At 35.5% G+C, this 26327-nt stretch overlaps 1 non-coding gene across 1 annotated transcript; it reads right to left on the bottom strand.

Moving 5' to 3' along the window:
- Window positions 1–12761: 12761 nt before the first annotated feature.
- Window positions 12762–12868, bottom strand: LOC148211909 (small nucleolar RNA R71). The gene has a single exon (XR_015790624.1). It is a non-coding gene; the product is annotated as a small nucleolar RNA R71 (small nucleolar RNA).
- Window positions 12869–26327: the final 13459 nt, after the last annotated feature.

Here is a 26327-nt window from a genome sequence, read left to right as displayed (position 1 = left end):
GACAATAAATCTTTAACGACGTACATGGAGAATATAGAAGATTTTATGAAAGAAACCCTAGATAGACACGAGAGAGAAGTGAGAGGCTCATATGGAGAGATCAAGAGTTCAAGAGAGAGTTGGGGGATAGTTTCCATCATAGAGGTAAAAACAACTTCGAGAGAAGGCTTACCTCCATATAAGGGACTCCTTGTAGTTCACGGATCAAGGGATCATAAGCTATTTCAATAAAGTTTCGGCGGGGTCGAGGGTAACCTCATCCCCACCCCGTTGGGAAACTTTACTCCCATCCCCGTCCCCGTCCCCGAAAATTTGGGGGCGAGGCGGGGAATCCGTGGGGACCCATCTCCGACCTACAAGTTTTTTCTTTTTCAAATTTTACACCAAGAAGTCGCTGGAACTAAGTCGCCGCCGCCAGAACTAAGTAGCCGTCATTCTTTGTGTGATTGTTGAAGAAGTTGAAAGAAAGAGCTTTGGGGAGAAAGTGAAGGTTGAAGAAAGGTGGCTAAGATACAATAAGAAATTAGGGTTAGAGGTTTGGATTTTGAAAGAGATAGGGCTTGAAGCATTGAGCTTGAAGAATTATAAAAGTAATATAAAATTTAATAAATATAATTATTATTAAATTATATATATATATATAATAAAATAATAAAAAATTAAATGGGGTGTGGACGGAGACGAGGCGAGGGGACCTCCCCCTGTCCCGTCAGGGAACCCGATTGGGATCCTCGGTTTGACTCATTCCCCGGTCAAACCGGGAAATCCCCGACCAGATCGAGTTGGGTTCTACGGGTATTTTTGTCATCCCTAATTACAAGGGTAGAAAGAGGTTCGATTATTACTAATTTCTACTGTGTTTGGCTTAGAAGAAATCTTGTTTAAGAGCTTTGTTTTATATCTAATTCATGCACTCTCCTTGTCATATTATAAACATGCATATATTACATTTTGGTAGTAATTAGAGTTGAAAATGTGATTACGTTTGGTAGTAATTAGAGTTGAAAATGTGATTACGTTTGTTTGCATAAAAGTACCCTCAGGCACCAGGTGCCTATTTGGACTTCTAAAAATGTCCTTAGTAAAACACGAGTTTTTGGCTCATTTTGATATCTTCCCCTCGGGACACTTGTCACACATGCAAGAAAGATGATTTGTTAGTAGAATTAGTCAATCAAATGAGGTTAGAAAATATATAGATGACCATGTTTCTCTAGCTGTTTATAAATTACAGTATGCTCTCTATTCAAATCATCAAGTTCTTCACCAGCATTTGATCACTTTTTTCAGAGTTCTTCTCATCCTAGTTAATTCTACCTTTAGTTTTAAGCTTGTTCTTTATTTGAACCTTATTTCTTTAAAGTTTTCTGTTTTGGATGAGAAAATCCAAATTTTCTACAATTCAAATTCCCTTTATTTAAGGAATTCAAAAGGGAAGATATCTTATGATTCAATAGAAGATATTCTATATTCAAAAGCAGAAGATATTATATATTCAAAATGATAAGATATCCTGATTGTCTCAAGATTCTCCCCCAGTTCAGATAACCAGATTTTCTAGATGTATTAGGATTCGAATTCCACAATCTTAGAGGGATCATGATTCAACTCCTATAAATAGAGAAGTAAGCCAAATCTAAAGATATGCTCACAACACTCTACACTTTATACTCAACTACTTCGATTCTGACTTAAGCATCGGAACCTGTGTAGCAAGAGCCACACTGGTCTTTAATGCTATTTTGTTTTGCAGGTCTCGTCGATCTCTTTTATTCTTGAAGATTGGTGCGAATTTGGCAGAATCCGAGGAGGCCAAATTTTTGCATAAACAATTGGTGTCGTCTGTGGGGACGACTAAGATCTAAAAGCCAACAATATGAACACTGAAGAGATCAACGGCATTCCGACTACAATTGTCATTCGAGATGAGGGATGAATCGGGGACGAGTCTTACGCGATGAAATTTTGAAGGAGATAAGCCCACGATTTTCAAGACAGAGAGATTAACATGTCCAGAACCCTAATCAGATCAACGAGGATGGACGACAAGTTCTTGATGGTGAAGTGAGAACGTGTCATGCTAGTAGTTAACCAGCTCCAGTAGGTGACCACTTAACCACCAACAGGATGGGAACAAATCACGCCATGAGATTAGATCACGCAACAGGATTGATACCCTCGATAGATAACGACGCAATCGACAGCGATGAAAAGGTCGACCCGAGCCCTGGTCATCACATGGAATCACCCACTCGAGATAGGGAAAAACCAGCTGAAGATTTCCAATCGATCCCTTTAACATCTAAACAGCAACGAATTAATCGAGAACTTCTCAGATCTAATGAGGTCTAGGGATAAACAAATCGACATGGATTCTGGAGGCTCCCATTTTTTGAGATAGACATGAAGGGATGAGAATCCCGGAGCGGAAGCGGATCGTTGTTCGTGATATTTGGGAAACCAAATCAGTTTGCAAAGAAGGAAAACACAGGGGAAAAATTACCTTTGAAGAACGTTTCTTCAATGATTTCCCAACGAACACCACCACCGTGTCTTCCTCGCTATCCTCTTGGGTTTCGAGACCGTGCTTGTGCGAGCACCTCGTTTTGAATGAGAAAGAGTATTGAAAGAGCTTGAGAGAGTGGGAGATCCACTCTTTTTCTCTGTTCTGTCAAAAACTGCAGAACTTCTGCAGAAAACCAGTGACGTGGGGAGTTACCCCACGTCACATAACTCCCTATTCCCCTGCAATAAAGCAGGGGAGGGGAGTTAAATATTAATATTAATAATTAATATATAATATATATATAATAATTAATTAATTAATTAATCATATTAATTATTAATCTAATTAATAATTAATTAATATATATATATATATATATCAAATAAATAATTAACCCTTAATTATTTATCACATGAATAGAATCCTATTATAAAACATTTCTCTCGTATAACCTATAGTTCTAATGTACATCTTATGCACATTATTTTTAACCCCCCAAACCATTCCCTGAATTGGAAATCCCCCATGGAACGGCTCTATAGTTTTAATATGAATGTTATTCATATTAATTTTATTTGAATCTCATTCAAATAATTTCTCTCATAATATATAGTTTTATTTATAAATAACTATATATTATAATGTATCAATATACATATAATCCCTTAAGTAATTTGAACAATTCAAATTCTTCCAAAACTTGATCCTCGTTTTACCCGTTATGAGCTAGCAAGGTGACCTAATGGACCTATAGATTCGAAGCTCCAACGATACAAGATTAATCGGTCAAACTCATTTACCGAGTTAATCAACATTCGTTAACTATGGGTCATTCCACTAAAGACCCGCAGTTGCACTCTCCTCACTGCAGAACGTTTTCGTGTCCACGGATATACGACCATTAATGACAAATCAATCCTTCACGAGTGCTCGTAACTCAAGTTGGGTCAAATTACCGTTTTACCCCTAAGTTACATCTTACTCCTTAAATACCACTGCTCCTCTAATGAAAAACCCGGTTATGATCCAACCAATAACCGGAAGTCCCTCTCGGGACAATGAGAGGGTGGGGCCCCTTGTTAAAGTCCCGGAGTCGGCATTTAAGGGAACACTCATCTACTCCCCTAAAGTCGGAGAGGAGTGCATTCCATCTTGTGAAGTTATGTTCTCAGCTCCCCATTCGGTCTCGTCCCCAAAATGGTAGGAATATTGAGTTGGCAACTCGGGCCACTCTCACCCATACAAATCAAAGGACGAGCCCTCACGGGCAGGAGTCCATAACTCACTCAGGATTGAGAATGAGTTGTCTGGTCATCCTAAGAAACAGCAATCTATTAGTTAACGGTGTTACATCTAAGGATTGGCTATTTTATGGTCCGGTCTTATACAAACTCATTGTATAGGATACCCCCATTCGCATGTCTCCACACGAACGACCTGGATCGAGTCGTCTGTAACCTTTACAGAGTGGGCCGTATCCATAGTGTTGCCAGGATAAGGTACCCAGCCTTATCCATATACTATAGACCATTTAGGTTATTCACGGGACATTATCCACTTCTATATCAGGGTATATCAAATATATACCCAGTATATCAAATATATACCCAGTACATATACTGTCCCGGTTATACTAAAATAACCTCGGATGTTTAGTTTGTTGGATTTTTAACGATGCAATGCTATGAATTCAACAACAAATTTATTGAATAAAACTTTATTGAATATAGAATTGTTTTTACACAAAATACAAACTACGAGTTTAGGGCAACACACCCAACAAGACGAGGAAAAAGCAAATCAACAAGTTTTGGGGCAGGATCCAAAACGAAAGAATCAACAAATTCCTGGACAGATCCTTGATAAGATAAGTCAACCCATAAAAAGAAGAAAACTACTCAAATTCGATAAGGTCTATGAAGGGATGTGAATCCCGGAGCGGAAGCGGATTTTCGTTGCTGATTTTCGGGATATAAAATCGAATTTCAAAAAATGAAAATACAGAGGAAACTCAAACCTTTGAAGAACTTTTCTTCAGTGAATTACCCTCGAACACCACTACCGGATCTTCCTCGCTATCCTCTTGGGTATCGGGATCGTACTTGTGGTAGCACCTTGATAGAAGAGAGGGAGAGATCGAGAGAATTTTTGAGAGAGATCTGGGAGTTTTTCTTTTCTCTTAGTTGTGTTCTGTTTTCTTCAACCATTGAAGAAGAAGCACAATGACGTGGGGTAACTCCCCACGTCACACAACCCCCCACTCCCCTGCAATTTTCCAGGGGAGTTAATATTAATAATAATATTAATATATATATATAATATATAATAATAATTATAATATATATATAATAATAATATATATATAAAATTAATATATATATAAAATTAATTAATATAATTAATTATTAATCCAATTAATAATTAATAAATATATATATCCATAAATAATTAACACTTAATTATTTATTATAAAATTATAATGATATTCTAAAACATTTCTCTCGTATAACCTATAGTTTTAATGTACATCTTATGCACATTATTTTTAACCTATAGTTTTAATATGAATCTCATTCATATTAATTTTATTTGAATCTCATTCAAATAATATCTCTCATAATATATAGTTTTAATTTACAATTAACTATATATATTATAATGTATCAATATACATATAATCCCTTAATTAATTTGAACAATTCAAATTCTTCCAAAAAATTTGATCCTCGTTTTACCCGTTATGAGCTAACAAGGGGAACTAATGGACCTACAAATCCGAAGCTCCAACGATGCAAGATTAATCGGTCAAACTCATTGACCGAGTTAATCTAGATTCGTTAACTACGGGTCATTCCACTAAAGACCCGTAGTTGCACTCTTCTCACTGTAGAATGTTTTCGTGTCCATGGATATACGACCATTAATGACGAGTCAATCCTTCACGAGTGTTCGTAACTCAAGTTGGGTCAAATTACCGTTTTACCCCTGAGTTACATCTTACTCCTTAAACACCACTACTCATCTAATGAACAACCCGGTTATGGTCCAACCAATAACTGGAAGTCCCTTTAGGCCAATGAGAGGGTGGGGCCCCTTGTTCAAGTCCCGGAGTCAGCATTTAAGGGAACACTCACCTACTTCCCTAAAGTCGGGGAAGAGTGAATTCCATCTTGTGAAGTTATGTTCCCAGCTCCCACTCGATCTCGTCCACAAAATGGTAGGAATGTTGAGTCGGCGACTCGGGCCACTCTCACCCATACAGATCAAAGAACGAGCCCTCAGGGGCAGGAGTCCATAACTCACTCAGGATTGAGAAAGAGTTGCCTGGTCATCCTAAGAAATGGCAATCTATTAGTTAACGGTGTTACATCTAATGATTGCCTATTTCGCTGTCCGGTCTTATACAAACTCATTGTATAGGATACCCCCACTCGCATGTCTCCACACAAACGACCTGGATCGAGTCGTCTGTAACCTTTACAGAGCGGGTCGTATCCCTAGTGTTGCCAGGATAAGGTAGCCAGCCTTATCCATATACTATAGACCCTTTAGGTTATTCACGAGACATTATCCATTCATATATCAGGGGTATATCAAATATATACCCCGTATATCAACTATATACCAAGTATATATATTGTCCCGATTATATCATAAATAACCTTGGATGTTTAGTTTATTGGATTTTGGACAATGCAAAGCTATGATTCAACAACAAATTTATTGAATAAAACTTTATTAAATAGACATTTGTTTTTACAAAATACAAACTACGAGTTTAGGGCAACACACCCAACAGTCTAGGGCAAAGCAAGTCTACGAGTATTGGGGCAGGACCAAGAGCAAGCAAATCGACAAGTTCTAGGACAGACCTAGAAGCAGGCTGATAAGCTAAAAGCCAGTTAGTGAAACCGAGGAAAAGAATCCTAATGGTGCTGAAGAAGGCATGCATACAGGCCCAGCAAGGTTGAAACATAAAGCAGGTAAGCCAAACCAATCAAGGAAATCAACCAGGGTATAAAACTATTTGGGAAAAGCCAAAATAGGTTAGAAACCCAAGGGTGTTGATTAAACTCAGGGTAAAAAACTGGTAGAAGCCAAATAGGTTAAAAACCCAAGGGTTCCGACTAAACTCAAGGTATAAAATCATTGGCGAAAGCCAAATAGGTTAGAAACCTAAGAGTAAACCCTGGGTACAAAACCATGGGCAAAAGCTAAATAGGTTAGAAACCCAGTGGTGGTATTGCTGGCCCAGTTAAAAGTTACATCCCAAGGCTACAATCTAACGGTTAAAACTAATTGTATAGCAAAGCCTATGAGACTTGATTGCAGCCAACTATGTCAAAATAGTATGGAGCTAGGAAGACGAGCCCATGAAACGACAACCGACAACGACAGAAGGGTATTGTAATACCCTGCATTACCTTTAACAGTATTTTCATGACATTATATTATTATTGTTTTTTTAGGTAAGCTAGTCAAATCTAATTAGCTTTATGCCAATAAACTTTAATCAATCCTAGTTAATAATTGTAGGCTTCTAATACTCTAACTAATTAAGCTCAAGTTAATTTTATTTACTTATTAAAAAGAAATTTACAACAAAATTTAGTGATTCATCTTATCAATGTTTAATTAATTATGTATGTTAATAAAAAATAAATATGCATAAGAGATTAATAAGATTAGCGAGATTAATTGTATTTAAGTAACAAAATTAACAATACTACTTTAGTAATTAGATAAATGTTGTGAAATATGGTAATTGTAATGGTAGCATTATTTGAGTATTTATAAAGTTTCATACATTTTATCCAAAGTTTTATTTTAAGGTAATTAACCAAGTAAAGCCTCATATTACCTTTATTTTACTCTTTATTTTTCTACCTTAATTAAATTAGCTTAATTGGGGGAATATATAAAGTTTTACTTAACTCATAACCATGATTAGGCAATATAACTCACCTTCCACTAACCATGATTAGGGAATATAACTCACCTTCCACCCAAGAGACACATGTAGTAATTAAGTTAGTTAGGAAGACCAAAAAACACTAACAATCCCATTAAGTAATTGGCCATGCATGAGGAGAGAGAAGAAGTTTGTTCCATCTTCCAAGATTCATGTTTGTTTCATCTTCCAAGTCATTCTCCTTAAGTTACCTATGTTTGTTTCATTCATTTTCCTCCAAGCACATTTCTAAACAAATCTGAAAATTTCCTCTCAATCATCTATCCTATGTTTTAAATCACACCTTAGAGGAGTTGTGGTTGCTTTTCCAAGTCCTTTCAAGGATCGTTCATTGCGGTTTTGTCTTTTAGGTAAGAACGGTTTCTTTTAGTCTAGTTTTGTAAGTAGATTTTTCCTAATAATTTTTATAGAACCTAAGCATGTTCATATCCATTTTCTAAGGTTTCCATCATCATTTCCTACTCTCTTAGTTGCTGGAAATTTTCTCTTTTTATTCTTTACGGTAGAGAGGAAAACGCACCAACGGTAAGCATCATTCTTCCTTGTGTAAATTATTTTAAGGGTTCATTATTAAGATAAAATAGATACTGTTTAGGCCTTATTTTTGTTGATTTGAGATCTGAAAATCTGAATTTAAAAGGTCCTAAAAATGTTCATAAAATTCCTTCATAACGGTTTTTAACGGTTTATGTTATTTTCATAGTTTTAGCTTGTTTAGTATCAAATTTTGGATTGTTAATCCTGAATTTTTGAGACCATGACCAGCACCTTTAAACTAACCTCAAATGTATTTGAATGTATTAAAATTGATTTTTACGATTAGTTTTACCTACGGTTTAAAATTGTGAAAACTAGCGCTATGTGTTTTCTCTAGTTTTTTTTGTAAATTTGCAAAATCAGTAAATTATTTTTATCGATATTATAGTATATAAATCAGAGGCTAATATGAAGATTTAAAATTACTTTTCACAAATTTATATATATATTTTATGATTATTTATGGACTAGGTTAATTATTAAGGGATTTCTACTAGTAGAATAGTGAACATATCTAGTTATGAGAACTTATTGGAGAAAGCTTAGTTTAGGTAATTGAGTCCTAATTTTAGTTGTGTTAATTGTTATTAGGAAGCTTTAAGGAATTTCCTTTAGTTTACAAAGTTCAGGTAAGTGGATTCTATCATAAGTTACCACCTTGTATGTTTTGTTGTATTATTGTTTGATTGTAAGTGAATTATGTTATGTGTTGCATTGTTTTGTTATTGAATTATGTTATTCATGTTGCTTAAATATATTTTGTTATTGAATGGTGATGGTGATTAAATTTTATGTATTACAAAGCATGTTATGATTCTATGGCTTTCTCATGTCATTTTAAGTATATTTAATAGCAAATCATGTTTAGGTAAAGCATGACATAATGTGTGATGCATTGCATTCGTAGTGAAGTTAGTAGTCTTATGTGTCATGGATTTAGGTAAGATTAATGTTATGCATGAAATACCCAAATTAAGCAGTTATGTTATGCAGTTAGATATATGATATGACATGTATGGTTTCTGCTAAAGGCTGGGCCCTAGGAAACAAATTAGTTCATGTTAATGGTATTTATGGGGGGTAATTACCCTATAAATATTACATGCGGAATTGACGGTTATGGTATGGGGTATTTCTGTATAGCATGACGCCAAATTAAGGATTTAGATATGTAAGTTTATGCTAGGAAGCACAAGTATCTTAAGTTAAGTTGTTCGTTGGTTTATATGTTAGGTTGAGGTATGCATTCATATAAGCATGATGTGTGTGTTTGAGCATAAAAGGTTCCTTATGATGGGAACTACTTACTGGGTATTTTTTTATACTCATTCCATGTTGTTTCAATTTTTTTACAGATAGTTATATAGTTGACGGGAATAACGTCGAGGATGACCTGGGCATTGACGAGGAGGAGATATGAGACACTGTTGAATTTTATTTATAATCTATACTTTTAATTATGACAATACCACATTTTTACTTGTTTTATTTAAGGTTAATAACTTTGTGATTTCTGCTGCTAAAGATTTATAAGTTAAGTTTTATTAAGTTATCGTTTTCATTTTTAGATGAAAATACAAGTTTTTATCTTATTTTATTTTAACGAAATTATGTTTTATGAGTAATTATCTCAATATTATATTATTAATGACATATAAGAATTGGGGTCATTAGAGGTATCGACTGGACTCAGGATATAAAACCATGAGCAAAACCCAAACAGGTTAGAAACTTAAAGGTGGTAGAGCTAGCCCAACTAAAAGTTAGACACAATGCCAAAATCTAACGGTTAAAACTAACCATATAGCAGAGCCCAAGAGACTCGATTGCAGCCAACTACAACAAAAAAGAATGGGGGCTAGGAAAGCTATCTCATAAAGACGATAACCAACAGCGATAAAAAATAGGACCATTCCACAAAAATAGTAAACCCATAAACGACAAAATACTCTCAAAGCAGAAGTCTGACAATATTCAAATTTGAGAGTGGGGGCTATTGTTATGGATGAGAAAATCCTCATTTTTTACAATTCAAATTCCCTTTATTTAAGGAATTCAAAAGGGAAGATATCTTATGATTCAAGAGAAGATATCTTATATTCAAAAGTAGAAGATATCCAATATTCAAAAGGAGAAGATATCCTGATTGTCTCGAGATTCTACCCAGATTCAGATAACCAGATTTCCTAGATGTATCAGGATTCAAATTCTGCAATCTTAGAGGATTCAGGATTCAACTCCTATAAATAGGGAAGTAAGCTAAACCTAAACATATGCTCACAACACTCTACATTCTATACTCAACTACTCCGATTATGACTTAAGCATCGGAGCATGTGTTGCAAGAGCCACACCGATCTTTAATGCTATTCTGTTTTGCAGGTCTCGTCGATCCCTTTTATTTTTGAAGATTGGTGCGAATTTCGCGGAGGAGGCCAAATTTCTGCATCAACACTTTCCATTAGTTTTCAAGTTAATTTAAGGTTTACGCGTTTTATTCATGGTAACTTACACTTTATTTATAAAATTCCAACATTATTCAATCTTTTCATCTCGTTTGTTTTTTTATTACGTTGAGGAAATTTTGTGATCACACATCTTTATGCAATAGAACGAGTTTTACTCCCCTAAGCTTGGAAAAGATGGGTAAAGTTCATTCGAACTACAACATTCATAAAATTACAGCTTGTTCTCATTCTCTACTTCTTTAATTATGTCTTCAATCTACAACTCATTTATATTATGCTTTTATTTTGCAAGCATGAACTAAATTCAATTTCCTAGCCCGGTTATGGAAAATTAGCTAACTCTTTAAAAAGGAGAGAGGAAAGGCAAAAGGTATTTCCCACATCTTTTTATCACTTAAGTTGTTTTCACAAAGTTAAAAAGTTAATTTGGCCAATTGATGATTTAACAAATTTCAATACGGTAAAGGTTGACGTTTTTATCACAAGTTAATTGATTTAACCATGAAGAGGAATGCTTTAGACATAAAGGTTCCGTTCAACTAGTCTATTCATAGAACCTTGACACCAGGTTGCAGTTGATTTTTATTAAACTAAATCTTGTTTTATAATACACTATTAGGATGAGATTTATTACTTCAAGATCACTTAGACATAAGTAGGTTAAGAAGAAGTACTCGGTCTCCACAAGAGTTGTGTGATTACAAAGACCTCTTCACGTGGTGAGAAGGAATGAAAAATAAACTTGCTAGAATTTTTATTAATAGAGATTCAAACTTACAAACATAAGTAACAAGTTGGAAATTTTCTTTCACTAAGCAAAAACTTAAAAAAAAAAAAAAAGACTATGTTTAAAGAATTTGAATAACTAGGAAACTAAGTAAATGGAACTAGGCTAAGAACAAAAGTGTAGAAAGCTCTAAAACGATCACTTTTAATGATGAATTGGGTAACTGGAGTGCTAAATCTATAACGAGCTTCAAGGTGGTTGAGTTGTTGAGAACTTCAAACACTCGTTTCTTATTAAGGGCAAAAGAAAAAACACTGAGGTAGATGCCTTGCTCCAAATTTTCTTGCACAAAACCGTAATTTTCATTATAAATCAACTATAAATGTATACAAAAGTGTTATGTGCATGTATAAACCAAGACAAAACAGAATGCATGGTTTTGGGTATCACACTAAGCTTAACAGCACTGTTTCTAAGCAGAAAGTAACAGAAAATAGCACTATAGGGATTTATTCATTCTGTAGTTTAAACCAAAACAAATAACATTCATTTTTATTTTATCCTAAAATCGATTACACTTCACTAGTCACCTTTGTTTTAATAAAAAGACAACTTTAGACCCAGGGATTGATAGTCGGAATACTTTTCCAATTACTACTTGTGACGGGTGTGCACTTGCACTAGAATTGATTATCCCAAACAATTTTTTGGCTCTGTTGCAGAAGAGAAATTAGTTTTTAGTCTTTTATTATTTTTGTGCTCGATTGTGTAATTGTTGTTTTTGTTCTAGCACATCATTCATTCATATCTAACCTTACAAGGTTACTATTTAATGTATGAGCATAGAATTATTTATGTTGCCCTTTGATCTAGGGATTGGCAAAAGCTTCCGAAGGTTAAGAAGAGAGCAAAGGCTTAGAAAACAACGAGGAAAACAAAAAGATAAAGAACATCTTGAAAGCAACATCGAGAATACACTCACGTTTATGGCAGAAGTTTCACATAAAAATCCTGCAAATCCAGCAGTAGATAACAGGAACTAACAGGAACAGAGATAAGTAAGGTCAAAGTAGAGGTAGACAAAATAATAGAGAGTTCAACCACATTGTGATGGTGGACAACAGGGACGTAGCGATGCTCTCTTGCGCCTATGTTTATTTCTGCTTAACTCTTATACATAGAAAATGAGACTCAGAGAATATGCAGCCACTGCCTTTCAAAACCTAGATTCATGTATAGTGAATCCTATTCCAAATGCCACCAACTTCGAACTGAAATCACTCATGTTCCAAATGCTTCAAACATTGAGGGAATTTGGAGGACGTGAACATGAAGATGCGCATGATCACCTCAAATCATTCATTGAAATAATTACTGCCTTTAGATTACCTGGTATTACTGACGATGCAATGAGATTAAAGCTTTTCCTTTTTTCTCTCAAGGACCAGGCAAGAACGTGACTCTATTTATTTCCTCTAGGTTCAATCACAACGTGGACTTCCTTAGTAGAAAAAAGTCATCACCATATACTTCTCTCCTACTCGCAACACTAACATAAGATGAGAGATTGTTAGATTCAAGTAATATAATAGAGAGCTAGTATATGAAGCATGGGAGAGATTCAAAGAGTTACTAAGGAAATGCCCAAATCACAGGCTTGCAACATCTACCCAGATCGAGCACTTCTTCAAAGGCTTGATCTGAAGGATGTAAATCCCAGAGCGGAAGCGGATTTTCGTTGCTGATTCTTGGGATACAAAATCGAAATTGAAAGAGGGAAAATACAGAGGAAACTTTACCTTTCAAGAACGTTTCTTCAACGAGTTTCCCTCGAACACCACCACCGAGCCTTCCTCGCTATCCTCTGGGTACGAGATCGTTCTTGTGGGAGAATTTCTTTTGGAACGAGAGGGAAAGTTTGATTGAGAGATTGAACAAGAGAGCATCACTTTGGGAGTTCTATGTATTTCTGTATTTTTTTATTTTTTTTGCAGAACACTTCTGCAAATTTTCCCCAGAAAAACCAGTGACGTGGGGAGTTACTCCCCACGTCACTTAACTCCCCACTCCCCTGCAATAATGCAGGGGAGTTAATAATTAATATATTAAATAATTATTAAACAAATTAATAATTAATTAATTAAATGTAATATAAAATAATTTATTAATCAAATTAATAAATAATTAATTAAATGTAATATTAAATAATTAACAATTAATTATTTAACATTTAATTAAATATCTCATATTTCATTAAACCATATTCTCTCTTGTATAACCTATAGATTTAATGTACATCTTATGTGCATTAATTTTTAACCTATAGTTTTAATATGAATCATATTCACATTAATTTTATTTGAATCTCATTCAAATAATTTCTCTCATAATATATAATTTTAATTTAGAATTAACTATATATTATAATGTATCAATATACATATAATCCCTTAAGAAATTTGAAAAGTTCAAATTCGTCCAAAAATTTGATCCTCGTTTTACCCGTTATGAGCTAGCAAGGGGACCTAATGGACCTACAGATCCGAAGCTCCAACGATGCAAGACTAATCGGTCAAACTCATTGACCGAGTTAATCTAGATTCGTTAACTACGGGTCATTCCACTAAAGACCCGTAGTTGCACTCTTCTCACTGCAGAATGTTTTCGTGTCCATGGATATACAACCATTAATGACGAGTCAATCCTTCACGAGTGTACGTAACTCAAGTTGGGTCAAATTACCGTTTTACCCCTAAGTTACATCTTACTCCTTAAACACCACTGCTCTTCTAATGAACAACCCGGTTATGGTCCAACCAATAACCGGAAGTCCCTCTCGGCCAATGAGAGAGTGGGGCCCCTTGTTCAAGTCCCGGAGTCAGCATTTAAGGGAACACTCATCTACTCCCCTAAAGTCGGGGAGAAGTGAATTCCATCTTGTGAAGTTATGTTGTCAGCTCCCCACTCGGTCTCGTCCCCAAAATGGTAGGAATGTTGAGTCGGCGACTCGGGTCACTCTCACCCATACAGATCAAACGACGAGCCCTCACGGGCAGGAGTCCATAACTCACTCAGGATTGAGAATAAGTTGCCTGGTCATCCTAAGAAATAACAACCTATTAGTTAACAGTGTTACATCTAAAGATTGCCTTTTTCGTGGTCCGGTCTTATACAAACTCATTGTATAGGATACCCCCACTCGCATGTCTCCACACGAACGACCTGGATCGAGTCGTCTGTAACCTTTACAGAGTGGGTCGTATCCATAGTGTTGCCAGGATAAGGTAACAAGCCTTATCCATATACTATAGACCCTTTAGGTTATTCACGGGACATTATCCATTCATATATCAGGGGTATATCAAATATATACCCCGTATATCAACTATATACCAAGTATATATACTGTCCCGATTACATCATAAATAACCTTGGATGTTTAGTTTATTGGATTTTGGACAATGCAAAGCTATGGTTCAACAACAAATTTATTGAATAAAACTTTATTAAATAGACATTTGTTTTTACAAAATACAAACTACGAGTTTAGGGCAACACACCCAACATGATCATCCTACAAAGATGATGCTAAACAATGCAGCAAATAGAGCCTTCATAAAGAAGACGTTTAACGAAATAGTTGAGATTTTGGAAAATTTAGTTTCTCATAAAGAACTCTAGTGTTCCTAAAGAATAAAAGCAGCACCAAAGAAGCAAGAGTGATCTGGTGTGTTGGCATTAGACCGAGCAACATCAATCCAAAAGAAAATAGCAACAATGAACTAGATGATTAAGGAAATGGCCATAAACAAAAGTAGTGCGCTAAGCGCACTTGTGCAGCCTGAGCTTTTTGCCAGTTCCCCTATTTGCCAAGTCAATGAAATTGTTTGTGTTTATTGTAGTGATAATCATATTGCAGTGATAATCATGTTTACGATGACTATCCATATAATCCAGCTTCTGTTTATTTTGTAGGTTAGGAAAATCAAAGGAACTTCAAAATCCCTACTCAAACACATATAATCTAGAGTAGAGACATCCTCCAATTTTTTTCATGGGAGGCCAAGGAGGCTCGAGTCGTACAACTCAAGGATAGAACCAGCCATACAAGCAACCTTTTGTTCTCCCAAGTTTTCCAAATCGGCCTATGTAGCCCCCGCCACCACAGTAGTACAATCAAAATCAACAAGCTCCAATGCGGCTAGTTCAGAATGACAAGCATAGTCTTGAGAACATGTTCATGGAGTACATGGCATGAAAAACATAGACTTAAGAGCATGTTCATGTAGTACATGGCACGATAATATGCATTGGTTCAGAGCCAAGCTAACATGACGTTAATCTCGCAGCGGAAGACAGGATCGTGTTCTTGAATTAAAGGAGAAAAGTTTCAACACAATGAATAAAAAAACAGAGAACTTTTTCACTTACTTTTGAAGACCTTATTCAAAGAATCACAGCAAGGAATCTGTTCACACTACCACCGATCTTCCCGGCTATCCTTTAGGAACGAGAATTTGCTTGTGGGAGCACTAATTTGGAAGCAAAATCAATGAGAAATTAAAGAGAGAGATAGAACTTGAGAGAAATAGAGGGGAAGTCCTCTTCTTGTTTATTTCTTGTTTTGCAGAACCATTTTGCATACTAAGACAAGGATGGCATGAGGAGTTACCCCACATCATAACTAACCTTTCACTCTCGTGCAATTAAGAAGACGAGTGTTTAATATTAATAAATATTAATTAATACTAACTATATTAATATTAATTAATAATAATAATTATATATATATATATTTAATCTCATTAATTAATTAATTATTAATCTAATTAACAATTAATTAATTAATTATATATATATATAGATATTAATTAATTAATTAATTAACACTTAATTATTTATTACCAAAATAGAATCATATTCTAAAACATTTCTCTCATATAACATATGGTTGTAATGTACATCTTATGCACATTTTATTTAACATATAGTTTTAATATGAATCATATTTATATTGATTTTTATTTGAATCTCATTCAAATAATTTTTCTCATAATATATAGTTTCAATTTAGAATTAACCATATATTATAATGTATCAATATACATACATATAATCACTTGTGCAATTTGAACATTTCAAATTCTTCAAAAAAACTTTATCCTTGTTTTACCCGTTGTAAGCTAGCAAGGGGATCTAATGGACCAACAAATCAGAAGCTTCAACGATACGAGATTAATCAGTCAAACTCATTAACCGAGTTAATCAACATTCGTTAACTACAGATCACTCCACTAAAGACTCGTAACTGCACTCTTCTCACTACAGAATATTTTCGTGTCCACATAAATACGATCACTAATGGCAAGAGTGCTCGTAACTCAAGTTGGGTTAAATTACCATTTTACCCCTGAGTTACATCTTGCTCCTTAAATACCACTACTCTTTAATGAACAACCTGGTTATGGTTCGACCAATAACCGAAAGTCCCTCTCGAGCCAGTGAGAGGGTGGGGCCCCTTGTTCAAGTCCCAGAGTCAGCATGTAAGGGAAGACTGATCACTTCCCTAATGTTGGGAAAAAGTGAATTTCATCTTGTGCAGTTATATTCACAGCTCCCCACTCGGTCTCGTCCCCAAAATGGTAAGAATGTTGAGTCGACGACTCAGGCCACTCTCACCCATACAGATTAAAGGACGATACCTCACGGGCAGGAGTCCATAACTCACTCAGGATTGCGAATGAGTTGCCTGGTCATCCTCTGAAATAGCAATCTATTAGTCAACGACGTTACATCTAAAGATTGATTATTTCTCGTCTAGTCTTATACAAACTTATTGTATAGGATATCCCAACTCGCATGTCTCCACACGAACGACCTAGATCGGATCGTCTATAGCATTTACAAAGCAGGTCGTAACCATAGTGTTATCAAGATAAGATACCCAGCCTTATCCATGTACTATAGACTCTTTAGGTTATTCCCGGGACATTATCCACATGTATATCGAAGATATATCAAATATATACCCAGTATATATACTGTCCTAGTTACATGATAATAACCTTGGATGTTTAGTTTATTGGATTTGGACAATGCAATGTTATAAATTCAACAACAATTTGATTGAATATGAAAACATAACTTTATTGAATACAAATTTGTTTTTACATAATTACAAAGTACGAGTTTTAGCCAACACACCCAACAAGGTTCAATGCAACCGGTTCAGAATGACAAACATAGTCTTGAGAACATGTTCATGGAGTACCTGGCACGAAAAGATGCATTGATTTAGAGCCAAGCGACATATTTAAGGAACTTGGAAATACAAAGTGGGCCAGATCGCGAATGATATCAATTTTAGACCTGACACGACCCGCTCTAAACAGCTACTAGCTCTAGGACAAGTCGCGCCGACCACAGACCCCCAACTAACAACCGAGTCTATAGTCAACTTCTTTATAAGTTTCTAAAACTGATTAAGATTATTCTCTAATATATATAACATAAAGCGTAACATAGTTCAATTCAAAAAATAACTATTCTCTCACGACTTCTAAACATGTTGTACAACTACAAAAGGTGCAACTAATCTATTGGAGTTCATTCTAAATGTACATACAAAATGATATGCAAGTTCTGAGACGATGAGTGGTAGAAACTGGTCGGCTATCTCTTTGAAACTCAGGTGCAGCCTGGTGGAGAAACACAATGATAAACAGTGAGTTAGGAAGCTTAGTGAGTGACAATTTGATAAGAAAATAGTTTCGTAAAACTTCTTTCATAACAATTGAAATCTCAACTCTTAAAACAAACTTCATAAAACTGAAGTAACAAACACTCTAATTTAGATTTTATAAAACTTGACCAACTAAAACTCAGTAAATTTTCTTAACGTAACTTGTAGCAACATGTACTTTCTAAAAATATATCAAAAACCTTCTTTCAAACCTAAAACAGGTTAAAAAAACTCAATACCACATATGTATTCACATTCTATTTTGGTCTACTTGTGCAGAGTAATCTCAACACGCACAGCAGAATAATTCTATTTCTGGTTTACTGGCATAGAGTATCTCAATATACATAGTAAAATAATTCACTTTACTCGCGGAGTCAAATGGACCTTCTATTTCTGCGTATACTATAGAAACATATTCACATAGTATACGGGTAATCACCTAGATACAATAATATGGTGGTTTGAAAACTATTCCTGCATAAAGTTCTTAATCTCATAAACAGCTCTAAAGTTCTTCTTTTCTTCTTTCTAAGAATTTTTCTTTCCCAAATCACTTCTAAATATATTTCTTTCTAACCATATTCATTAAATACAACTGTTTCTCAAAAAATCATAAAGCATTTATAAGTTCTCTGAAACATTCATAAATTCTCAAAAACATTTCTAAATTCTCGGCAAACCCAATTTCTGAACATAAATGATAAAACATACGTAATATATATTTTCTTGAAGTTCTATAATAGATATCTAAAAAAAATATTTTGTAAAATAACTAATCATAAATTCTATGAACGGGGTGAATTTGGATGGTACGCTGCTCCAATTTCTTTTCGTCCTGAAATAATAATCAACCAAATTTCAATACATACTTAATTCCAATTTAAATCTACAATCGTTTAAATTAAACCACCAAATTGAATCAAAAACCCAATTCTTTCTCTACAATCCAATTATACTTCTTTCTCTCTCATCTTCCTTACAAGTGGGACCCACACCCCACATTCATTACTTTTCAACACCCATTTCTCACGTGATTAACCATCTCCCAACATTTTATTTGTCTTACTTATTTAATTTAAATCCACTCATTCTCTCTTCTCTACTATTCATCATCTTCTTCCTTTAACTCATTTATCCTCTTCTTCATCCCACGAAGACCCTCACTTTGCTACTCAAACAAACCAATTTTTCTGGCCATCACAGCAAGAAACACAGAATCTCTTACCCTTCCTTCTACTGTGGTTCCAACCTTCTTTCTTTGCTAACAATACACTCTTATTCTTTGCAAGAACCCAACGTATAGATTCACAAATCCACCATTAACACAAGGTCATTCACCATCTCAAAAAAGCTCACAATTATTCTCAGTTCTTAAAACACTAAAATACTCACAACCTCAAATAAACTTGTGATTCATAAACCCATAAATTAAAAGAGTATATATCCTAGAAATTCTTGGTTTAAAACTCCAAAACTTACCAAAATCAAGCGCCCAAAACTCAAACTGGTTTCAAAACTCTTCCCTTCCTCCTTAGCCCAACACCTTCGATTTCTTTCTCTTCCCCTGTTTTGATTTACCCTTCCTTCTTCCCCTGTTTTCCTTCTTTTCTTTTCGGTTCCCTTTTCTTTTTCTTTCTTTTTCTTCTCTTTTTTTTTTCTTTTATGTTTTTCTCTTTTTCCTCTTCACGTGTTTTCTTCCACAACACACATATGCACCCCATTTTTTTTCAATTTCCCAATTTTTTTTAAAACACAAAAATTGAAATTCCTTTTCTCAATTTTTTCCTTTCTTTTCTTTTTTAGTTCAACCTTACAAGACCACAAGGATGTTACCAGGATATACTGAAGTTCCAAAAAGAGATGAAAATAAGCAATGTGAGGCAGTGACCTTAAGTATTGGATTATAAAGATGATGGACCTAAGAAACCAGTAAACATAGAGGAATCGTCTGCATTAGTTCAGAACTAACGAGATAGGAAAAGAAAAAAAATATTCTCGTAAGGGGGAGGCATTTGTCGCCTCTCTGAAGGTAAGTGACAACTCTATCCCTATTCCTCCTTTTCCACAAAGAATAGTTAGAAAAACCAAGAGTCCCAATTTACTTAGTTTTTAGACATCCTTAAATAGTTGCATATCAATATTTCATTAGTTGATGATTTAGAACAAATGACAAACTACATTAAATTTTTAAAGGATATTGTGTATACGAAGAAAAAAAATAGGTAAACAGATTTTAACAATGACTAAGTGTAGTAGTGAAGCCGAAGGAAATTCTATACCCATAAAATGTAAATATCCAGGTAGTTTCACCATTATATGTTTCATTTTGGGGGCAAGAACCTAGGAAGAGCCTTGTGTGACCTATAAGCTAACATTAATTTCATGCCTTTGTTTGTTTTTTTAGAGAATTAGGTATAGGCGAAGTTAGACCTACAACTGTTACCATCCAACTTGCTAATATATCTATCAAAAAGCCTTAGGGTCAGATAGAAGATGTACTAGCCCAGGTAAATATGTTCATATTCCTATGGATTTCATCATCTTAGATTGTAAAGTTGATTTAGATGTACCTGTCAATTTAAGGATACCATTCTTACCGATTAGGGATGCTGTTTTTAATGTACGGAAATGAGAGATAACCATGAAAGTTAATAATGAGGAAGTTAAATTTAATGTGCTAGATCCATGAAATTGCTATAAGATTTTGAGTAATGCTAGACTATAAGTACTTCTAACCCTGCTTCTTTTGATGAGTTATATGATTTGTTAGTTTGAGGAATAGAAGAAGAGTTAGAAGTTGTTGATGATGATCATCTAGAAGTAGCCAGAGCATTACAATTACTAATGGAAAAGTATGAGGTGTTAGATTTGAAAGGAAAAGATTGCAAAGCAATGCAGCCTTCCATTGTGGAACGTGAAGGGATGTGAATCCTGGAGCGGAAGCGGACCGTTGTTCGTGATATTTGGGTAACAAAATAAAAATGTGTAAGAAGGAAAAACAGAGGAAAAATTATAACTTTGAAGAACGTTTCTTCAATTTTTTCCCAACGAACACCACCAAACGATCTTCCTTGCTATCCGCTTGGGTTTCGAGAACACGCTTGTGGGAGCATTTCTTTAGAACGAGAGGGAGAGTTTGATTGAGAGAGCTTGATCGAGAGAGAATGAGAGTTCTGCTTTTTTCATTCTGTTCATCTATCTTTTGCAGAACTGCAAAAGGAAGAACAAAGAGCAGTGATGTGGGGAGTTACCCCACGTCACTTAACTGCCCACTCCCCTGCAATTTTGCAGGGGAGTTAATTATTAATATTATTAATTAATAATAATAATAATTAATATATATTTATATATATATAATTTATTAATTAATCATATTAATTAATAAATATAATTAATTATTAATCCAATTAATAATTAATTAATAAATATATATATAAATCAAATAAATAATTAACACTGAATTATTTATTATAAAATTAGAATCATATTCTAAAACATTTCTCTCGCATAACCTATAGTTGTAATGTACATCTTATGCACATTATATTTAACCTATAGTTTTAATATGAATATAAGCCGGAATTTATCTAAGTAATATACCCTAGTCTTAGAATACTAAGAGGGAGCTAAAGAGAATATGTAATATACAGCGTATATATTTCATATACAAAGTATATATAACATACTTTTCTCTCTCTATCACGTTCTCCTTTATATTCACACTGTGAGTTCCATGCTCGGCCTCGTGTCGCCCTGGGCGCGGCCTCCCTACGGAAGGTGTTTGCATCGTTCAATATCGAGGTGAATGGAGATAATATTCATAGTAAGTGAGAGAAGGACGTGTGACAACACATCTTGCGGTCTCCGCCATTGGTTTGCACCGTGAGGTTTCATACATAACCTGTGTGTCGTCCTGGAGCGACCATCCCTACGGAGGGTTCATTGTATAAAATCAAAACCAAGGCAAGCTCCAGAAATGGATAAGGGTCTCTTAGGTTTTGCTCCAATATTTTCCTTCCCTACGACGAGATTATTGGGGTGGATCTCTGAGGGCCGAAAATGACGGGTCACACTTACGGGGAGTTGTTAAGTTAGTTAGCAATTTCCTTACCAAATAAACGATGACTAAAGTTTATAGGAATAAGAGTTATTCTGGTGTAAAATTTAGTTAAGAAAGTCTCAATTCAGTGAAGGAGTACCTGTGTGCCCTACGGTAGCTGTTGCTCTAAATCACTGAAGCGTCGTGGCAAAAGAATTTTGTTAGGGTGCTTAATTACTTTGCTAAAATTTGATTGGGTTTAAAGGCTAATGCATGAAACTGATATAGGTTGTTTTTACTTTCAGCATGTCTACTTCCATTATTGCACTTCTAGCCGCTCAAAAACTTAACGGCGAGAATTACAAACAATGGAAATCAAATCTAAACACTATTCTCGTGATAGATGATCTTAGGTTCGTCTTGCAAGAGCATTGTCCTCAAGCTCCTGCGCCTAACACTACTGTGGCGGTGCGCAACGCCTATGATAGGTGGATCAAGGCCAATGACAAGGCCAAGGTCTACATCCTGGCGAGCATATCTGATGTGCTTGCCAAGAAGCACGAGAACACGGTTACCGCTAAGGAGATCATGGACTCGCTGCAAAGCATGTTTGGACAACCGTCCTCACATGCTCAACATGAAGCCCTTAAGTTCGTTTACAACTACCGCATGAAGGAGGGTTCCTCAGTGCGAGAACACGTTCTCAACCTGATGGTCCACTTCAACGTGGCTGAGTCGAACGGGGCCGTCATAGACAAGCAGAGTCAGATCAGCTTCATTCTAGAATCTCTTCCAAAGAGTTTCCTGCCATTCCGCAACAATGCGGTTATGAATAAGCTGGAGTACACTCTTACCACGCTCTTAAACGAGCTGCAGACTTATCAGTCTCTTATGAAAAGTAAGGGACAAGAAAGGGAGGCAAACGTTGCCACCTCAAAGAGGTTCAATCGAGGTTCATCCTCTGGAACCAAGTATGCGCCCTCTTCTTCTGGAAGTAAGACTTTTAAGAAGAAGGCTGCTGGTAAGGGGTCTAAACCTGACTCCGCTGCTGCTGCTGCCAAGAAAGGCAAAGCCAAGGTTGCAGAGAAAGGAAAGTGTTTCCACTGCAATATGGACGGACATTGGAAGTGCAACTACCCAAAGTACTTGGCCGAGGAAAAGAAAGTCAACGAAGGTAAATATGATTTACTTGTTTTGGAAACATGTTTAGTGGAGAACGATAACTCCACCTGGATATTGGATTCAGGAGCCACTAATGACGTTTGTTCTTCATTTCAGGGAATTAGTTTCTGGAGTCAGTTTGACGCCGGAGAGATGACTCTCAAGGTCGAAACGGAAGAGGTCGTCTCAGCTGTGGCGGTGGGGAAGCTCAAGTTGTTTACAAACAAGAATATGTATATATTATTAGATAATGTGTACGTGGTTCCTAAAATTAAAAGGAACTTAATTTCAGTTTCTTGTTTGTTAGAACATATGTATTCCATTTCATTTCAATTGAATGAAGCGTTCATTTCGAGAAATGGTGTTAATATTTATTCTGCTTTGCTTCAAAACAACTTGTATGTGCTAAGACCAACCATAACTGAAGCAGTTTTAAATACCGAGTTGTTTAAAAATGATAGAACTCAAAATAAAAGGCAAAAAGTTTCTCAAAAAGAAAATACCTATCTTTGGCACTTAAGATTAGGTCACATTAATCTCAATAGGATTGGGAGGTGGGTTAAGAATGACATTCTAAGTAAGTTAGAAGACGATTCTTTACCACCATGTGAGTCTTGTCTTGAAGGCAGGATGACTAAACGACCTTTTACTGGAAAAGGTTATCGAGCCAAAGAGCCCTTAGAACTTATACATTCAGACCTTTGTGGTCCGATGAATGCTAAAGCTCGAGGAGGGTATGAATACTTCATCTCTTTTATAGATGATTATTCAAGATATGGTTATTTATACCTAATGCAACATAAGTCTGAAGCCGTTGAAAAGTTCAAGGAGTACAAGATTGAAGTTGAAAATCAGTTAGGTAAAACCATTAAAACACTTCGATCTGATCGGGGTGGAGAATATATGGACTTGAGATTCCAGGACTATATGATAGAACATGGAATCACATCCCAACTCTCAGCCCCTCATACACCTCAACAAAACGGTGTATCAGAAAGAAGAAACAGAACCCTGTTGGACATGGTTCGATCAATGATGAGCTATGCTCAGTTCCCTAGCTCGTTTTAGGATTACGCAGTGGAGACTGCGGTTTATATTTTGAACGTAGTTCCATCAAAAAGTGTTTCTGAAACACCCTTTGAGGTATGGAAGGGTCGTAAAGCTAGTTTACGTCATTTTCGCATTTCGGGATGCCCGGCACACGTGCTCATGACTATCCCAAAGAAACTGGAACCTCGTTCAAAAGTATGCCTATTCGTAGGTTACCCTAAAGAGACGAGAGGTGGTCTATTCTTCGATCCTCAAGAAAACAGAGTGTTTGTATCGACAAATGCTACTTTCTTGGAGGAAGACCATGTTCGAGATCATAAACCACGAAGTAAGGTAGTGATTAACGAGATTTCCGAAGAGGCTAGAAACACGTCAACAAGAGTTGTTGATCAAACTGGCACTACAACAAGAGTTGTTGATGAAGCCAGTACATCACGTCAGTCACATCCACCTCAAGTGTTGAGGGTGCCTCGACGTAGTGGGAGGATTGTGTCACAACCTAACCGCTATGTGGGTTTAACTGAAACCCAAGTTGTCATACCTGATGACAGAGCGTCGAGGATCCATTGACCTAGAAAAATGCAATGGAAGATACTGACAAGGACAAATGGGTCAAAGCAATGGACTTGGAAATGGAGTTGATGTACTTCAATTCCGTTTGGGAACTTGTAGATCAACCGGATGGGGTGAAACCCATAGGGTGCAAATGGATCTATAAGCGAAAACGAGACGCCGAAGGAAAGGTACAGACCTATAAGGCGAGACTTGTGGCAAAAGGCTACACACAAAGGGAAGGGGTGGACTATGAAGAAACCTTCTCCCCTGTAGCTATGCTTAAGTCCATTAGAATACTTTTGTCCATTGCCACACTATGAGATGTGGCAAATGGATGTCAATACTGCTTTTCTGAATGGCAATCTTGAAGATGAAGGGATGTGAATCCCAGAGCGGAAGCGGATCTTCGTTGCTGATTTTCAGGATACAAAATTGAATTTCAAAGAAGAAAAATACAAAGGAAACTTTATCTTTGAAGAACGTTTATTCAACGAGTTTCCCTCGAACACCACCACTATGTCTTGCTCGCTATCCTCTTGGGTCTCGGGATCGTGCTGGTGGGAGCAATCCTTTGGAATGAGAGGGAAAAATCGAGAGAAAGAGCTTGATTGAGAGAAAACAACCTTGGGTGTTCTTCTTCTGTTCTCTGTATTTTGCAGAACTGCAAAAAACAAAACAAAAGCAGTGACGTGGGGTAACTCCCCACGTCACACTAACCTCTCACTCCCCTGCAATTTTGCAGGGGAGTTTAATATTATTAATATTAAAAATATTAAAAATAATAATATATATATATAAATAATTAATATATATATAATAATTAAAATATAAAATTAATTTATTAATTAATCATATTAATTAATAAATTATTATTAATTATTAATCCAATTAATAATTAATATATATATATATATATATAAATCAAATAAATAATTAACACTTAATTATTTATCACAAAAAATAGAGTCATATTATATAACATTTCTCTCGTATAACCTATAGTTCTAATGTACATCTTGTGCATATTATTTTTAACCTATAGTTTTAATATGAATCTTATTCATATTAATTTTATTTGAATCTCATTCAAATAATTTCTCTCATGATATATAGTTTTAATTTATAATTAACTATACACTATAATGTATCAATATACATATAATCCCGTAAGTAATTTGAACAATTCAAATTCTTCCAAAACCTTGATCCTCGTTTTACCCGTTATGAGCTAGCAAGGGGACCTAATGGACCTATAGATCAGAAGCTCCAACGACACAAGATTAATTGGTCAAAACTCATTGACCGAGTTAATCAAGATTCGTTAACTACGGGTCATTCCACTAAAGACCCGCAGTTGCACTCTTCTCACTGCAGAATATTTTCGTGTCCATGGATATACGACCATTAATGACGAGTCAATCCTTCATGAGTTCTCGTAACTCAAGTTGGGTTAAATTACCGTTTTACCCCTGAGTTACATCTTACTCCTTAAACACCACTGCTCCTCTAATAAACAACCTGGTTATGATCCAACCAATAACCGGAAGTCCCTCTCGGCCAATCAGAG

Source organism: Momordica charantia (genome assembly GCF_013281855.1).
Source record: "Momordica charantia cultivar OHB3-1 chromosome 4 unlocalized genomic scaffold, Mcharantia_2.0 BLBB01000004.1, whole genome shotgun sequence".
NCBI lineage: Eukaryota > Viridiplantae > Streptophyta > Magnoliopsida > Cucurbitales > Cucurbitaceae > Momordica > Momordica charantia.
This window is presented reverse-complemented; position numbering and strand designations above follow the sequence as displayed.